The sequence below is a fragment of the Triticum urartu genome, chromosome 6, assembly GCF_003073215.2.
Source record: "Triticum urartu cultivar G1812 chromosome 6, Tu2.1, whole genome shotgun sequence".
NCBI lineage: Eukaryota > Viridiplantae > Streptophyta > Magnoliopsida > Poales > Poaceae > Triticum > Triticum urartu.
The window spans coordinates 337,229,676-337,245,696 of record NC_053027.1 but is presented as its reverse complement, the minus strand read 5'-3'; positions in this window follow the sequence as shown (position 1 = coordinate 337,245,696).

Sequence of the window (16,021 nt, the reverse complement as noted above, 5' to 3'; positions counted from 1 at the left end):
CGTGATGCCTATATACATGATCATGCCTAGATATTCTCATAACTATGTGCTTTTCTATCAATTGGTCGACAGTAATTTGTTCACCCACCATAGAATTTGCTATCTTGAGAGAAGCCACTAGTGAAACCTATGGGCCCCAGGTCTATCTTCCATTATATTATTCTCCCGTCAACAAGCCATTTCTGTCACCTTTTATTTTCCAATCTTTATTTTCCAATCTACACAACAAAAATACCAAAAATATTTATCTTATTATCCTTATCAGATCTCACTTTAGTGACCGTGAAGGGATTGACAAACCCTTTATCGTGTTGGTTGTGAGGTTCTTGTTTGTTTGTGCAGGTACGAGGGACTTGCGTGTAGTCCTACTAGATTGATACATTGGTTCTCAAAAACTGAGGGAAGTACTTACGCTACTTTGCTGCATCACCCTTTCCTCTTCAAGGGAAAACCAACGCATGCTCAAGAGGTAGCAATGGGTCAAGTGTCAGTTTGGTTCAATTCTTCAGAACATGACTATCACTCAGAATTCAGTCAAGAAGAACCACTACTACCTCCATGAAGTTTTTGATCACACATGGGTTGTTCTATCTCATCTCTATGGTGAAGAAGATCGTAAACAGATGGGCTTCAAGGAGGACTTTGACTGGTCTCAACCACCTGCTAAGAAACTCAAGAAGGTCAAAGTTCCTCACTTGGTGGCCAGCTCTTATTCTTCATCGCGCGAGACTGATGAGAATGAAGACTTGGACGACGCTCCGGCAGGCCCTACTTCAACGGACGAACCCAACAACACTGGCGCTCTTCCATCGACCTCGTGATGATATTCTTCAGGGGCATTAGTCCTCATTTTTCGTCCCTTTTGGTCATTCGATGACAAAGAGGGAGAAATATGAGTTAGTCTTCAAGCGGGTCTATCTATATGGGCATTTTTTTCTAAGTTACAACTCTCATTCTTTTGAGAACTTTGTTGGATCGAGTTGTAATCTTAACTTCGATGGTGGTCTGATACTTCTGCTATGTTCTTATGCATGCTATTTCCTCATATATGTTAATGCACGCATGCTGAATTACATCAGTCACCATATTTGATCATGTATTTCTAATTCTTCATATCATATGTTAAATGTGCGTATGAATTACAAGATATAGGGGGAGATCTCCATGATTCTACTCTTCAATGTGTATCGCTTTTCAAAAGCAATTTCCTCACATATGCACATATTCAGGGGGAGTTCTTCTATATCTTGCAATCAAATTCCTCAATATCAGTATTTACTCGTCATATGTTTATCCCCGTTGAAAACTTAACCTATATTGGCATCAGTCACCAAAAAGGGGAGATTGTAAGTGCATCTAGTGCCCCTTAGTGATTTTGGTGTATTGAAGACTTATAGGTTAAGGTACTAATGCGTTTGTGAGTGTACACATGTCTATAAGTCTATGAGGAGTTTGATATTTACAAAGAAAGTCGACCCCTAAAAATGAATGTCTTCAACTGAAGACTTTGGCTTTCTGAAGACTTTGAAAGTGAAGAAATTGGTGTGATCGTGAAGACTTGTATTCATGTGAGGAATATGAAGCTCGAAGACTTTTGTTTTCATAGTTTTGTTTTTCTCTTTCTTGAGTCATAGGAAACACCGTACTGTTAAATGGGGTCGAGGAAGAACTAAGGAAAAGTTTCCAAGTGATGCTCAACTCAAAATCCTACACCTACCAATCCCTTCGAGTGAAGCCATTGGAAATCTCATACAGTTCAGTCAATTTCTTCAGTGACAGAGACAAAGGTGTTCTGTTCTCTGAGGAATTTTTTCTGACTGAGGAGTTAGGGAATTCGCCAGTGCGGATTGCCTACAAGTGAGGAACATGATAGCCCTGAAGAATTTGAAAGGTCAAATTTCTGACCGTTATTGTGCTATGCGCTAGCTGTCCGAAAATATCTACCCACCTAACGGTCATATCATTGAAGGGCATTTATGTTTTATCATGCCGGGCTGCTCCCTAGGCTATAAATAGTCGCCCCCCTACAACCACTAGTTGGTTGGCTGATCCGCGAGAAACTGACACTTGTCATTGAGAGCATCCCATCCTCCGAGGACTTTGAGCGAAAATCATCAAGTGAGGAAAAACCCAAACCAAACACCTACAAACCCAAAGTGATTGAGCATCACTAAAGAGATTATTCATGTGTGGAACCGATGCTTGTTACCTTTGAGGACTGTGCATCCTCCACATGGTTAGGCGTCATGGTCTAGAGCATCCAAGAGGAAATTGTGGATCGCCGAGTGACCGAGTTTGTGAAGGTTTGGAAGTCACCTAAAGACTTACCACGAGTGATTGGGCGAGGTCTATGTGGCCTTAGATCAAGGAGAATACGGTGAGGACTGTGTGTCCGGGACTGTGTGTCCTCAGGTTTAAATACCTAGCCGCTCCAACCAGACGTACGACTGTCACAACAGTTGGAACTGGTCTACCAAATCATTGTCTTCACTGAGCTAACTCATTCTATTTCCTCAACCCTTTCATTTCCTCATTACTATGTTGTTGTACCTGATCATTACTGTTTGAAGACTTTGACTAAAGACTTCCTCAATTTCCTCAATTCAAATTCTTCAGTCAGTTTGTCTTCAGCCTGCTTATCCTGTGTTTACGCTTTCTGTACTCTGTGCTTGTTTTCATTTCTTCATGATGACTGTGCTACTACTCTGTTATGCTTGCATCCAAGTACTTATTCCGCTGCTAAGTAGTTCGTTGCTTAGGAATTTCCTCACCCTGAAATTCCTTAGTAACAAATTTGTAAAAATCGCCTATTCACCCCCTCTAGTTGATATAACGCACTTTCAGGATCAGATGAAGAAAATCCTTCTGGTGCTTCGTCAGAGTAGTTGGATGAGGAAATTGAAGTGGACAACATTACATCCACTCCATTGGTATCACCGCCCATGCCTTAATTCACAGCTAGAGAGGCAGGCGTCGAGGAAATTGATGAAGAAGATGAAGACGTGGACATTGGGTGCTCCACTCCTATTCTGAATGATGACTACTAGGAAAGTCATCACCCCAATTCACCACTGTTCACTCCTCTACAACAAATTCCTCAGTCTTCGGTTCAGACTGAAGAAATTCATACAGGGTCTGATGAACCTCAAGCTTCACTGCTCACCATTCCTGAAGAAATTCCAGCCACTAGTGCTGATGCTCATGCTGCTGAAGAAATGGAGGCCTAGGCTGCCACTGAAGATATTGCTACTGAAATCCTCAGCCTGTGGGTCCTGAGACTGTGATTCCTGAGGCTATGAAGACATTGACTGATACTCCTCAACCCAAGCTAAAGAATCCCTTCTCAAAGAAACAGAAGTTCAAACCTGATCACTTCTTTCATGAGCATGTATTCTTCACAGAGTACACCCCTTATGACTCTGCTTGTCTTCAAAGGAAGCGTTACTGGACAACAAGTCAGATGAATTTCTATTCTTCTCTGCTTTTCGACAAAGACAAGATCTTTGACCATGAGCATATTCCTCATGTTGATATGGAGTCGCTGCCTTGCTTCACCCCAGTCCTCAGTGTTCTTCAAGACGCTGGGCTGCTCAACTTCTGCACCTACATCGTTGACTGGAATGAAGGTCTAATTCTTCAGTTCTATGCTATGTTGCACATCACTGGCAACGCTGAAGATGTGAACTCTTGGGTGTTGGACTGGATGACTGAGAACACTCACTTCAAAGCACCGGCCTCTGATTTACTTCATGCCATGTTAGTCAGTCCTCCCCTTGAAGGTGCAAGTGTTGATGAAGCCTCTAAAACCTGGTCAAGCTCCAAGAAGCAAATTCCTCGTGAAGGAATTGCTCTATGTGCCAAGGACTGTCTACAGAATTTTGACCAAGACCCTCAGTCCAATCAAAGGCCACGACTCTAATGAAGAAGAGGTCGTTAGCATCATGAAGAAAGCCTTACGCTCCTTGGCTTATGAGATTCCTCAGATCAAGGTCTTCAATCAATTACAAGGTTGACTTTCAAAATCATCTCAGCTACTTGCCATCCATTGAGGTCCTCAAACGACCTTTTTCCTCATCTGATGAGAAGGGCAAGCCTGCGATTATTGATGAAGGCACTCATCCATTGGATGGACAGTTTCGCAAAGCTGCGTCCTACTCCACCAATGATGACTCTGACTCTGCCGCTAATGCTTCAAAGCAAAATCCTCAAGGCACAGCTCCAAGGGTGATGACTGATCGTGAGCTGCTCCTTAGTCATCATCAAAAGGTCGATCGCAACCATAAGTGGGTCAAGCGTCAGTTTGGTTCACTTCTTCAGAACATGACCATCACTCAAAATTCAGTGAAGAAGAACCACTACTACCTCCATGAAGTTTTTGATTCGCAATGGGTTTGTACTCTCTGTTGGAAAAGGCAGTGCCTAGGAGGCGCTTAGGCATGCTTAGGCACTAGGCAATGGCCAAATGCCTCACCTAGGCAATGGCCAAACGCCTCGCCTAGGGCATAGGCAGAAGTCTAGGCAGAGCAAGTAAGAAATTCTCTACCCAAGTGAGAAATCATGCCATATTGCACTGATATGCCAAAAGGGCCATATTCCAATCGTAGTAGCTGGTAGTTAACATACTTATATGCCCTAAATTAATAAAATACACATATAATAACCACATATACACCCTGATAGGAAAACTTATATAACCGCCTAGGCTGCGCCTAAGGCACTTAAGCAACGCCTAGGCACAAGGTGAAGGCCAACCACCTCGCTTACGCCTACAGCCTTTTCCAACCTTAGATGTACTATCTCATCTCTATGGTGAAGAAGATCTCAAGCAGATGGGCTTCAAGCATGTAACATCCAAATTTCAATTTGGAATGTTATACATTAGATCATCATGCATAACATATTTTTTTCTTGCATTTTGGTTGATCCTAGAAATTTCACGCAACTCAAGGACCCTCGGAGAGAGTTGGAGATTTCGTTATTTTCATATTTGGGAGTTTTCTCAAATTTTGAAAATCATTTGATTTATTTATTCCATCTTCAATTATTTTTCCGATATCAAAAATATGAGAGGGAATAATATGACTTTCCCAAAAGTTAGGAAAAATTAAGATCTCATGAATAAACCAAATTTTGGTTTTGCCGGAGTTTTGTTTGCTTTTTATTTGGATAGGGAAAAATGCGCGTTTTCGAAAATTGCATATTAGGTCCGGAGAAAAGTTCATTTTGTTCGACTCATTTTTAGGAGTCGGGGAAAATTTACTTTAGAAATTTTGGAGCCCGTTTAGTTTTCTTTTCTTTTGTTTTTCTGCGCGCGTAACCGTTTAAAAAAAAGGAACTCCCGCAGGCCAGCCGGGCCAAAGGCCCAGCCAGCCGCCGCCCCTAGCAGCGCTGCGCGCTAGGCGCCAGGCGCCAGCCGCCGCCTCCCCTCGCCCAGGCCGAGTCCCAGAGGGACACAAGGCCGGTTCTAGCCCCCTCTTTCCTTTGTTTCGTTTTCCTTTTCCCTCTCTTTTTCTTGCCCTCTACCCCAAGTAAACCCCTCCCTCACCAATATAAATACCCCCACACCCCCCTCCAAATCATCAAACCAAACCCCAAGCCCTCCACCGCGCCCCTCACCCGCGCCCCTCACCCACGCCGCCGCCGCCCATCGCCCACGCCGCCGGAGCCCCGTTCGCCGAGACCTCGCCGAGGTTGCCCCGCGTCTCTTTTTCTTCCTCGGTTCGGTTTTTCTCTAGAAAATCGTTCCGTTTTCTTCCGATTCTTTAATTCCCTACCGATTCGTTTTCTTTCCGGTTCTTTTCTAAACCGTTCCGGTTTTCTAGATCGGTTTTTCGTTTTGGTTTTCTTTTTCTCCGAAAACCCTAGATCGGTTTTCGTTCTTCTTTCGGACCGTTTGTCTCAACGAATGTGATCACCGATTATCTCTGATTTACGAACGTCCGTTCGTTTAACCGTTCTTCGTTTTCTTTCTCGTCGGATTTATTCCGCGATCGCGATCTCAGATCCGATCTTTGTTCTAGTTTATCTTCTCGCCCGTTTGTCGGAATCAGGTGATTCAAGCGCCTGGAGTTTCGTTTCGAAACCGCCGTTCCGTCTAACCCACTTAAACAAGTTTTTGCTACGGTAAAATTTGACCTAGTTTCAACTTGCTAGAACCGAGTTGTTTTCTTCTGCCGTTTGTTTTCCGTTTCGTTGTTCAGTTCGTTCTTTCTTGGCAACCGGAGTTCTTAAGTTGAACTTTCTGGTTCATTCTCTTGTTCGAGTTTTACCTGTGCTTTAGATGAGTACTTATTGTGTGCTTGTTGTTTGTCTGCGATAGATCACCCGGATTGCGCCGCCTGTTATTTCGAAACCCTACGTCTCGCGGGTCATTAGCAAGGCAAGTTCACACTTTGATCATACCTTTTTCTACAACCCAGTTTTATTGCATTAGATCAAATCCTCACACATTGCATGATTAGGATCTAATTAAATTGTGGGATGGGAGGTAGATGAGGTAGTACCTATCACCTGTATTATTATGAAACCTTTGGGAGTTACTTCTACGTTTGCTTATTATGCCATGCTATGCTAGTAGACGTGGATTGGGTGAGTGATATCCATGACAGATGTGAGTTTGTTAATTTTAATGGTTTACTTAAGGTGGCAACTTAAACACACATCTGGGTGGATTGAGGCACCTGATGTCTATCAGGACTTGCCTGTTTTTATTTCGGACCGCCACCCAGGCCCAAAGGGATCATGAGATTATTCATACTAGAAACTTCCGTGTGCAGCCACAAGCCATTATGGGCTCTGGCATAGTTGACTAAGTTGTGCGAACTCTTACAGTGGTAGACTAGCAGATGTAGGGGATGTAGGTGTACCGGTCTACCCGATCGTAAGGTGCTAGCGCTTCTGAAAGACTATGTCTCGGTCATCCGTCTTCTCAAACACCATGTAGTGCGAGAAACCAAATGGAGGCGATCGAGTCTTGTGGGGAAAAGTGCGCAAACCTCTGCAGAGTGTATAAACTAATCATGATTAGCCGTGTCCCCGGTTATGGACATCTTGAGTATCTAGTTCTTGGATTATCCTGTTGATCTCATCACGTTACTTTAAATGAATATTGTTGGGTTAATGATGTTACTTAATTGGGATTGAGAATGCTGTCAACCATTCTCAATGTTCAACAACCACCATGATAGTTAATTAAAATGTATTCCTTTGCAGTAGGGAAAAATTGGCTTTACGCAAAAACCTTATAACCATAAAGCTTTTCCACCAGCCATATATGCATATAGTGATAGCCATTGTTCATCATTTTCTCTATGGTGTGAATTTGCCAGTACATTCAATGTACTGACCCGTTTCGGGCTGCAACGTCTCATGTTGCAGGTTTCTTACGACGAGTAAGTGATACGTTAGGGTTACGATTTCTACACTCAACTTTGCCGTTGGTGTTGATGGGAATCCACAACCTTGTTTCTTCCGCTATATGGATTGAGGTAATAGTATTTACGTTACTTTATACATGTGATTTACCTCTGTTATAAATCCTTCGAGTACTGTGTGTGTCAGCATACCGATCCAGGGATGACACTTAAGCACAGAGACTTGATCCATTCGGGTCAGGTCGCTACAAAGCAGGACTTTGACTGGTCTCAGCCATCTTCGAAGAAATTCAAGAAGGTCAAAGTTCCTCACTTGGTGGCCAGCTCCTATTCTTCATCGCGTGAGACTGATGAAAATGAAGACTTGGATGACACTGCGGCAGGCCCTACTTCAACAAACGACTCCAACAACGCTGGCGCTCCTCCATCAACTTCGTGATGACATTCTTCAGGGGCATTAGTCCTCTTTTTTCGTCCCTTTTGGTCATTCGATGACAAAGGGGGAGAAATTTGAGTTAGTCTTCAAGCGGGTCTATATATGGGCGTTTTTTTATAAGTTACAACTCTCGTTCTTTTGAAAACTTTGTTGGACGAGTTGTAACCTTAACTCCGATGGTGGTCTGATACTTTCAATATGTTCTTCTGCATGCTATTTCCTCATATATGTTAATGCACGCATGCTGAATTACATCAATGACCATATTTCATCATGCATTTCAAATTCCTCATATCATATGTTAAATGCGTGTATGAATTACAAGATATAGGGGGAGATCTTCATGATTCTACTCTTCAATGTGCATTGCTTCTCAAAAGAAATTACCACATATGCACATCTTCAGGGGGAGTTCTTCTATATCTTGCAATAAATTCCTCAATATCAGTATTTACACTTCATATGTTTATCCCCGTTGAAAACTTAACCTATATTGTCATCAATCACCAAAAAGCGGGAGATTGTAAGTGCATCTAGTGCCCCTTAGTGACTTTGGTGTATTGAATACTTATAGGTTAAGGGACTAATGTGTGTGTGAATGTACACATGTCTATAAGTCTATGAGGAGTTTGATATTTACAAAGAAAGTCGACCCCTAAAATGAATGTCTTCAATTGAAGACTTTGGCTTTCTGAAGACTTTGAAAGTGAAGAATTGGTGTGACCGTGAAGACTTAATATTCATCCGAGGAATACGAAGCGTGAAGAATTTTGTTTTCGTAGTTTCATTTTCTCTCTCTTGAGTCATAGGAAACACCGTACTGTTAAAGGGGGTCGAGGAAAAACTAAGGAAAAGTTTCCAAGTGATGCTAATCTCAAAATCCTACACCTATCAATCCCTTCGAGTGAAGCCATTGGAAATCTCATACAGTTTAGTCAATTTCTTCAGTGACAGAGACGAAGTTCTTCTGGCCCCTGAGGAATTTTTTCTGACTAAGGTGTCAGGAATTCACCACTGCGGATTGCCTACAAGTGAGGAACATGATAGCTCTGAGGAATTTGAACCTCAAATTTCCGACAGTTGTTGTGTTATGTGCCAGTTGTCCCAAAATATCTTACTCACCTAACGGTCATATCATTGAAGGGCATTTATGTCTTATCATGTCTGGTTGTTCCCTAGGCTATAAATAGCCGCCCCTACAACCACTAGCTGGTTGGCTGCTCCGCGAGAAACTAACACTTTTCATTGAGAGCATCCCTTCCTCCGAGGACTTTGAGCGAAAATCATCAAGTGAGGAAAAACCCAAAACCCCAAACCAAACACCTAAAAACCCAAAGTGATTGAGCATCACTAAAGAGATTGTTCATGTGTGGATCCGACGCTTGTTACCTTTGAAGACTGTGCATCTTCTAGACGGTTAGGCGTCATGGTCTAGAGCATCCAGATCGCCGAGTGACTGTGTTTGTGAAGGTTTGGAAGTCACCTGAAGACATACCACGAGTGATTGGGTGAGGTCTATGTGACCTTAGCTCAAGGAGAATACGATGAGGACTATGTGTCCGGGACTGTGTGTCCTCAGGTTTAAATACCTAGATGCTCCAACAGACGTACAATTGTCACAACAGTTGGAACTGGTCTACCAAATCACTATCTTCACCGAGCTAACTGGTTCTATCTCCTCAACCCTTCCATTTCCTCATTACTATGTTGTGTACTTGATCGCTACTGTTTGAAGACTTTGACTGAAGACTTTCTCAATTTCCTCAGTTCAATTTCTTAAGTCAGTTTGTCTTCAACCTGCTTATCCTGTGTTTACGCTTTTTGTACTTTGTGTTTGTTTTCATTTCATCATGATGATCGTGCTTCTATTCTGTTATGTTTGCATGTGAGTACTTATTCCGCTGCTAGTCATTCGTGACTTAGGAATTTCCTCACCCTGAAATTCTTCAGTGATGAATTTTTAAAAATCGCCTATTCACCCCCTCCCTCTAGTCGACTTAACTCACTTTCAGATTGGCTTTAAAATTTCTTATATATTTTCCTTCACATGTTGGAGGATTCTAAACATTTTCTCAAACCTCGTTTGTTCACTTCCTTTTAGAAGCCCAATGATACGTCTCCAATGTATCTATAATTTTTGATTGTTCCATGCTATTATATTATCTGTTTTGGATGTTAATGGGCTTTATTTTACACTTTTATATTATTTTTGGGACTAACCTACTAACCCAAGGCCCAGTGCAAATTGTTGTTTTTTTGCCTATTTCAGTGTTTCGCAGAAAAGGAATATCAAATGGAATCCAAACGGAATGAAACCTTCGGGAGAGTTACTTTTGGAACAAACGTGATCCAGAGGACTTGGAGTGGACGTCAAGCAATCAACGAGGAGTCCACGAGGCAGGGGGCGCGCCTACCCCCCTGGGCGCACCCTCCCTCCTCATGGGCCCCTCGTGGCTCAACCGACCTACTTCTTCCTCCTATATATACTCATATACCCTGAACAACTTTCTTGATTCGTGTCATATGCAAAAGAAGAAAGGTTTGGATAATGATATTATTAAACTGAAGCTATTCCCGTTTTCTCTTAGAGATCATGCTAAAACATGGTTTTCATCTTTGCCTAAAAATAGTATCGATTCATGGAATATGTGCAAAGATGCTTTTATCTCTAAGTATTTTCCTCCTGCTAAGATTATCACTAAACAATATTATGAATTTTAAGCAACATGATCATGAACATGTTGCACAAGCTTGGGAGAGGATGAAATTAATGATACGTAATTGCCCTACACATGGTTTGAATCTTTGGACGATTATACAAAAAATTTATGCCAGATTGAACTTTGCTTCTAGAAATCTTTTAGATTTGGCCACGGGTGGCACTTTTATGCAAATCACTTTAGTAGAATCTACTAAACTCCTAGATAATATTATGGTTAATTATTTTCAATGGCATACTGAAAGATCTACTAATAAAAAGGTGCATGCTATAGAAGAAATCAATGTTTTGAGTGGAAAGATGGATGAGCTTATGAAATTGTTTGCTAATAAGAGTGTTCCTTCTGATCCTAATGATATGCCTTTGTCTACTTTGATTGAGAATAATAATGAATCAATGGATGTGAATTTTGTTGGTAGGAACAATTTTGGTAATAACGCGTATAGAGGTAATTTTAATCCTAGGCCGTTTCCTAGTAATTCCTCTAATAATTGTGGTAATTCCTACAACAATTCTTGTGGAAATTATAATAAGATGCCCTCTGATTTTGAATCTCATATTAAATAATTTATTAGTTCGCAAAAGAGTTTCAATGTTTTGATTGAAGAAAAATTGTCTAAGATTGATGAGTTGGCTAGGAACGTGGATAGAATTTCTCTTGATGTTGATTCTTTGAAACTTAGATCTATTCCACCTAAGCATGATATCAATGAGTCTCTCAAAGCTATGAGAATTTCCATTGACGAGTGCAAAGAAAGAACCGCTAGGATGCGTGCTAAAAAAGATTGCTTTGTGAAAGCATGTTCTTCTAGTTTCCATGATAATAATGATGAAGATCTAAAAGTTATTGATGTGTCCCCTATTAAATCTTTGTTTTGCAATATGAATCTTGATAATGATGGGACTGGAGATGAGTCAACTTTAGTTAGAAGGCGTCACAATGATTCGGAGTTTTTAGATCTTGATGCAAAAATTGATAAAAGTGGGATTGGAGAGGTCAAAACTTTACATAGCAATGAACCCACTATCTTGGATTTCAAGGAATTTAATTATGATAATTGCTCTTTGATAGATTGTATTTCCTTGTTGCAATCCGTGCTAAATTCTCCGCATGCTTATAGTCAAAACAAAGCTTTTACTAAACATATTGTTGATACTTAACGCAATCTTATGAAGAAAAGCTTGAATTGGAAGTTTCTATCCCTAGAAAACTTCATGATGAGTGGGAACCTACTATTAAAATTAAGATTAAAGATCATTAATGCTATGCTTTATGTGATTTGGGTGCTAGTGTTTCCACGATTCCTAAAACTATGTGTGATTTGCTAGGTTTCCGTGAATTTGATGATTGTTCTTTAAACTTGCATCTTGCGGATTCCACCATTAAGAAACCTATGGGAAGAATTAATGATGTTCTTATTTTTTCAAATAGGAACTATGTGCCCGTAGATTTCATTGTTCTTGATATTGATTGCAATCCTTCATGTCCTATTATTCTCGGTAGACCTTTCCTTAGAACGATTGGTGCAATTATTGATATGAAAGAAGGGAATATTAGATTCCAATTTCCGTTAAGGAAGGGCATGGAACACTTTCCTAGAAATAAAATTAAATTACCTTATGAATCTATTATGATAGCCACTTATGGATTGCATACCAAAGATAACAATACCTAGATCTATCCTTGCTTTTATGCCTAGCTAGGGGCGTTAAACGATAGCGCTTGTTGGGAGGCAACCCAATTTTATTTTTGTTTCTTGCTTTTTGATTCTGTTTAGTAATAAATAATTCATCTAGCCTCTGTTTAGATGTGGTTTTATGCTTTTAATTAGTGTTTGTGCCAAGTAGAACCTTTGGGAAGACTTGGGGAAAGTCTTTGCGATCTTGCTATAAAAAACAGAAACTTTAGCGCTCACGAGATTTTCTGCCATTTTTCTACTGGAGAGTGATACTTAGTTAATTCTTTTTGCCGATGATTAATAGATAAATTCCTCAAGTCCAGAAATTTATTTTAGAATTTTTGGGGTTCAGAAGTATTCGAAACCTACATATTACTACACACTATTCTGTTTTTGACAGATTCTGTTTTTCGTGTGTTGTTTGCTTATTTTGATGAATCTATGGCTAGTAATAGAGTTTATGAACCATAGAAAAGTTTGAATACTGTAGGTTTAACACCAATATAAATAAATAATGAGTTCATTAAAGTACCTTGAAGTGGTGGTTTGTTTTCTTTTACTAACGGAGCTCACGATATTTTCTTTTAAGTTTTGTGTTGTGAAGTTTTCAAGTTTTGGGTAAAGATTTGATGGATTATGGAACAAGGAGAGGAAAGAGCCTAAGCTTGGGGATTACCAAGGCACCCCAAGGTAAAATCCAAGGACAACCAAAATCCTAAGCTTGGGGATGCCCGGAAGGCATCCCCTCTTTCGTCTTCGTCCATCGGTAACTTTACTTGGAGCTATATTTTTATTCACCACATGATATGTGTTTTGCTTGGAGCGTCTTGTATGATCTGAGTCTTTGCTTTTTAGTTTACCACAATCATCCTTGCTGTACACACCTTTTGGGAGAGACACACATGAATCAGAATTTATTAGAATACTCTATGTGCTTCACTTATATCTTTTGAGCTAGATAATTTTGCACTAGTGCTTCGCTTATATCTTTTAGAGCACGGTGGTGGTTTTATTTTATAGAAATTATTGATATCTCATGCTTCACTTATATTATTTTGAGATTCCTGTAAAACAGCATGGTAATTTGCTTTGGTTATGAATTTAGTCCTAATATGATAGGCATCCAAGATCAGTATAATAAAAACTATCAAAAGTGCATTGAATACTATGAGAAGTTTCATACTTGATGGTTGTTTTGAGATATGAAGGTGGTAATATTAGAGTATGCTAGTTGAGTAGTTGTGAATTTGATAAATACTTGTTCTAAAGTTTGTGATTCCCGTAGCATGCACGTATGGTGAACCGTTATGTGATGAAGTTGGAGCATGATTTATTTATTGATTGTCTTCCTTATGAGTGGCGGTCGGGGACGAGCGATGGTCTTTTCCTACCAATCTATCCCCCTAGGAGAATGAGCGTAGTACTTTGTTTCAATGACTAATAAATTTTTGCAATAAGTATATGAGTTCTTTACGACTAATGTTGAGTCCATGGATTATATGCACTCTCACCCTTTCACCATTGCTAGCCTCTCTAGTACCACGCAACTTTCGCTGGTACCATTAACCCACCATATACCTTCCTCAAAACAGCCACCATACCTACCTATTATGGCATTTCCATAGCCATTCTGAGATATATTGCCATGCAACTTTCCACCGTTCCACTTATTATGACACGCATCATCATTGTCATATTGCCTTGCATGATCATATAGTTGACATCGTATTTGTGGCAAAGCCACCATGCTTAATTTTTCATACATGTCACTCTTTGATTCATCGCAATCCCGGTGCACCACCAGAGGCATTTGCTACCTCTTGAGCACTGCGTTGGTGTTCCCCGAAGAGGAAGGGATGATGCAGCAAAGTAGCACAAGTATTTCCCTCAGTTTTTGAGAACCAAGGTATCAATCCAGTAGGAGGCTATGCGCGAGTCCCTCGTACCTGCACAAAACAAATAAATCCTCGCAACCAACGCGAATAGGGGTTTTCAATCCCTATACAACCACTTACGAGAGTGAGATCTGATAGATATGATAAGATAATATTTTTGGTATTTTTGTGATAAAGATGCAAAGTAAAATAAAGGCAAAAGTAAAAAAGCAAAGGAAATAACTAAGGAGTAGGAAATTAATATGATGAAGATAGACCCGGGGGGCATAGGTTTCACTAGTGGCTTCTCTCGAGAGCATAAGTATTCTACGGTGGGTGAACAAATTACTGTTGAGCAATTGACAGAATTGAGCATAGTTATGAGAATATCTAGGTATGATCATGTATATAGGCATCACGTCTGAGACAAGTAGACCGACTCCTGCCTGCATCTACTACTATTACTCCACTCATCGACCGCTATCCAGCATGCATCTAGAGTATTAAGTTAAAAACAGAGTAACGCCTTAAGCAAGATGACATGATGTAGAGGGATAGACTCATGCAATATGATGAAAACCCCATCTTGTTATCCTCGATGGCAACAATACAATACGTGCCTTGCTGCCCCTACTGTCACTGGGAAAGGACACCGCAAGATTGAACCCAAAGCTAAGCACTTCTCCCATTGCAAGAAAGATCAATCTAGTAGGCCAAACCAAACTGATAATTCGAAGAGACTTGCAAAGATAACCAATCATACATAAAAGAATTCAGAGGATATTCAAATATTTTTCATAGATAGACTTGATCATAAACCCGCAATTCATCGGTCTCAACAAACACACCGCAAAAAGAAGATTACATCGAATAGTTCTCCACAAGAGAGGGGGAGAACATTGTATTGAGATCCAAAAAGAGAGAAGAAGCCATCTAGCTAATAACTATGGACCCGTAGGTCTGAGGTAATCTACTCACACTTCATCGGAGGGGCTATGGTGTTGATGTAGAAGCCCTCCGTGATCGATGCCCCCTCCGTCGGAGCTCCGGAACAGGCCCCAAGATGGGATCTCGTGGATACAGAAAGTTGCGGCGGTGGAATTAGGTTTTTGGCTCTATATCTAATCGTTTGGGGGGTAAGTAGGTATATATAGGAGGAAGGAGTACGTCGGTGGAGCAACAGGGGGCCCACGAGGGTGGAGGGCGCGCTTGGGGAGGGGGGGGTAAGCGCGCCCCCTACCTCGTGGCCTCCTCTTTTGTGTCTTGACGTAGGGTCCAAGTCTCATGGGTCTTGTTCGTTGAGAAAATCACGTTCCCGAAGGTTTCATTCCGTTTGGACTCCGTTTGATATTCCTTTTCTTCGAAACCCTAAAACACGCAAAAACAACAATTCTGGGCTGGCCCTCCGGTTAATAGGTTAGTCCCAAAAATAATGTAAAAGTGGAAAATAAAGCCCAATAATGTCCAAAACAGTAGATAATATAGCATGGAGCAATCAAAAATTATAGATACGTTGGAGATGTATCAAGCATCCCCAAGCTTAATTCCTGCTCGTCCTCGAGTACGTAAATGACAAAAATAGAATTTTTGATGCGGCGTGCTACTTGGCATAATTTTAATGTAATTCTTCTTAATTGTGGTATGAATATTCAGATCCGAAAGATTCAAGACAAAAGTTTAATATTGACATAAAAATAATAATACTTCAAGTATACTAACAAAGCAATTATATCTTCTCAAAATAACATGGCCAAAGAAAGTTATCCCTACAAAATCATATAGTCTGGTTATGCTCCATCTTCACCGCACAAAATATTTAAATCATGCACAACCCCGATGACAAGCCAATCAATTCTTTCATACTTTTGACATTCTCAATACTTTTTCAATTTTCACGCAATACATGAGCGTGAGCCATGGACATAGCACTATAGGTGGAA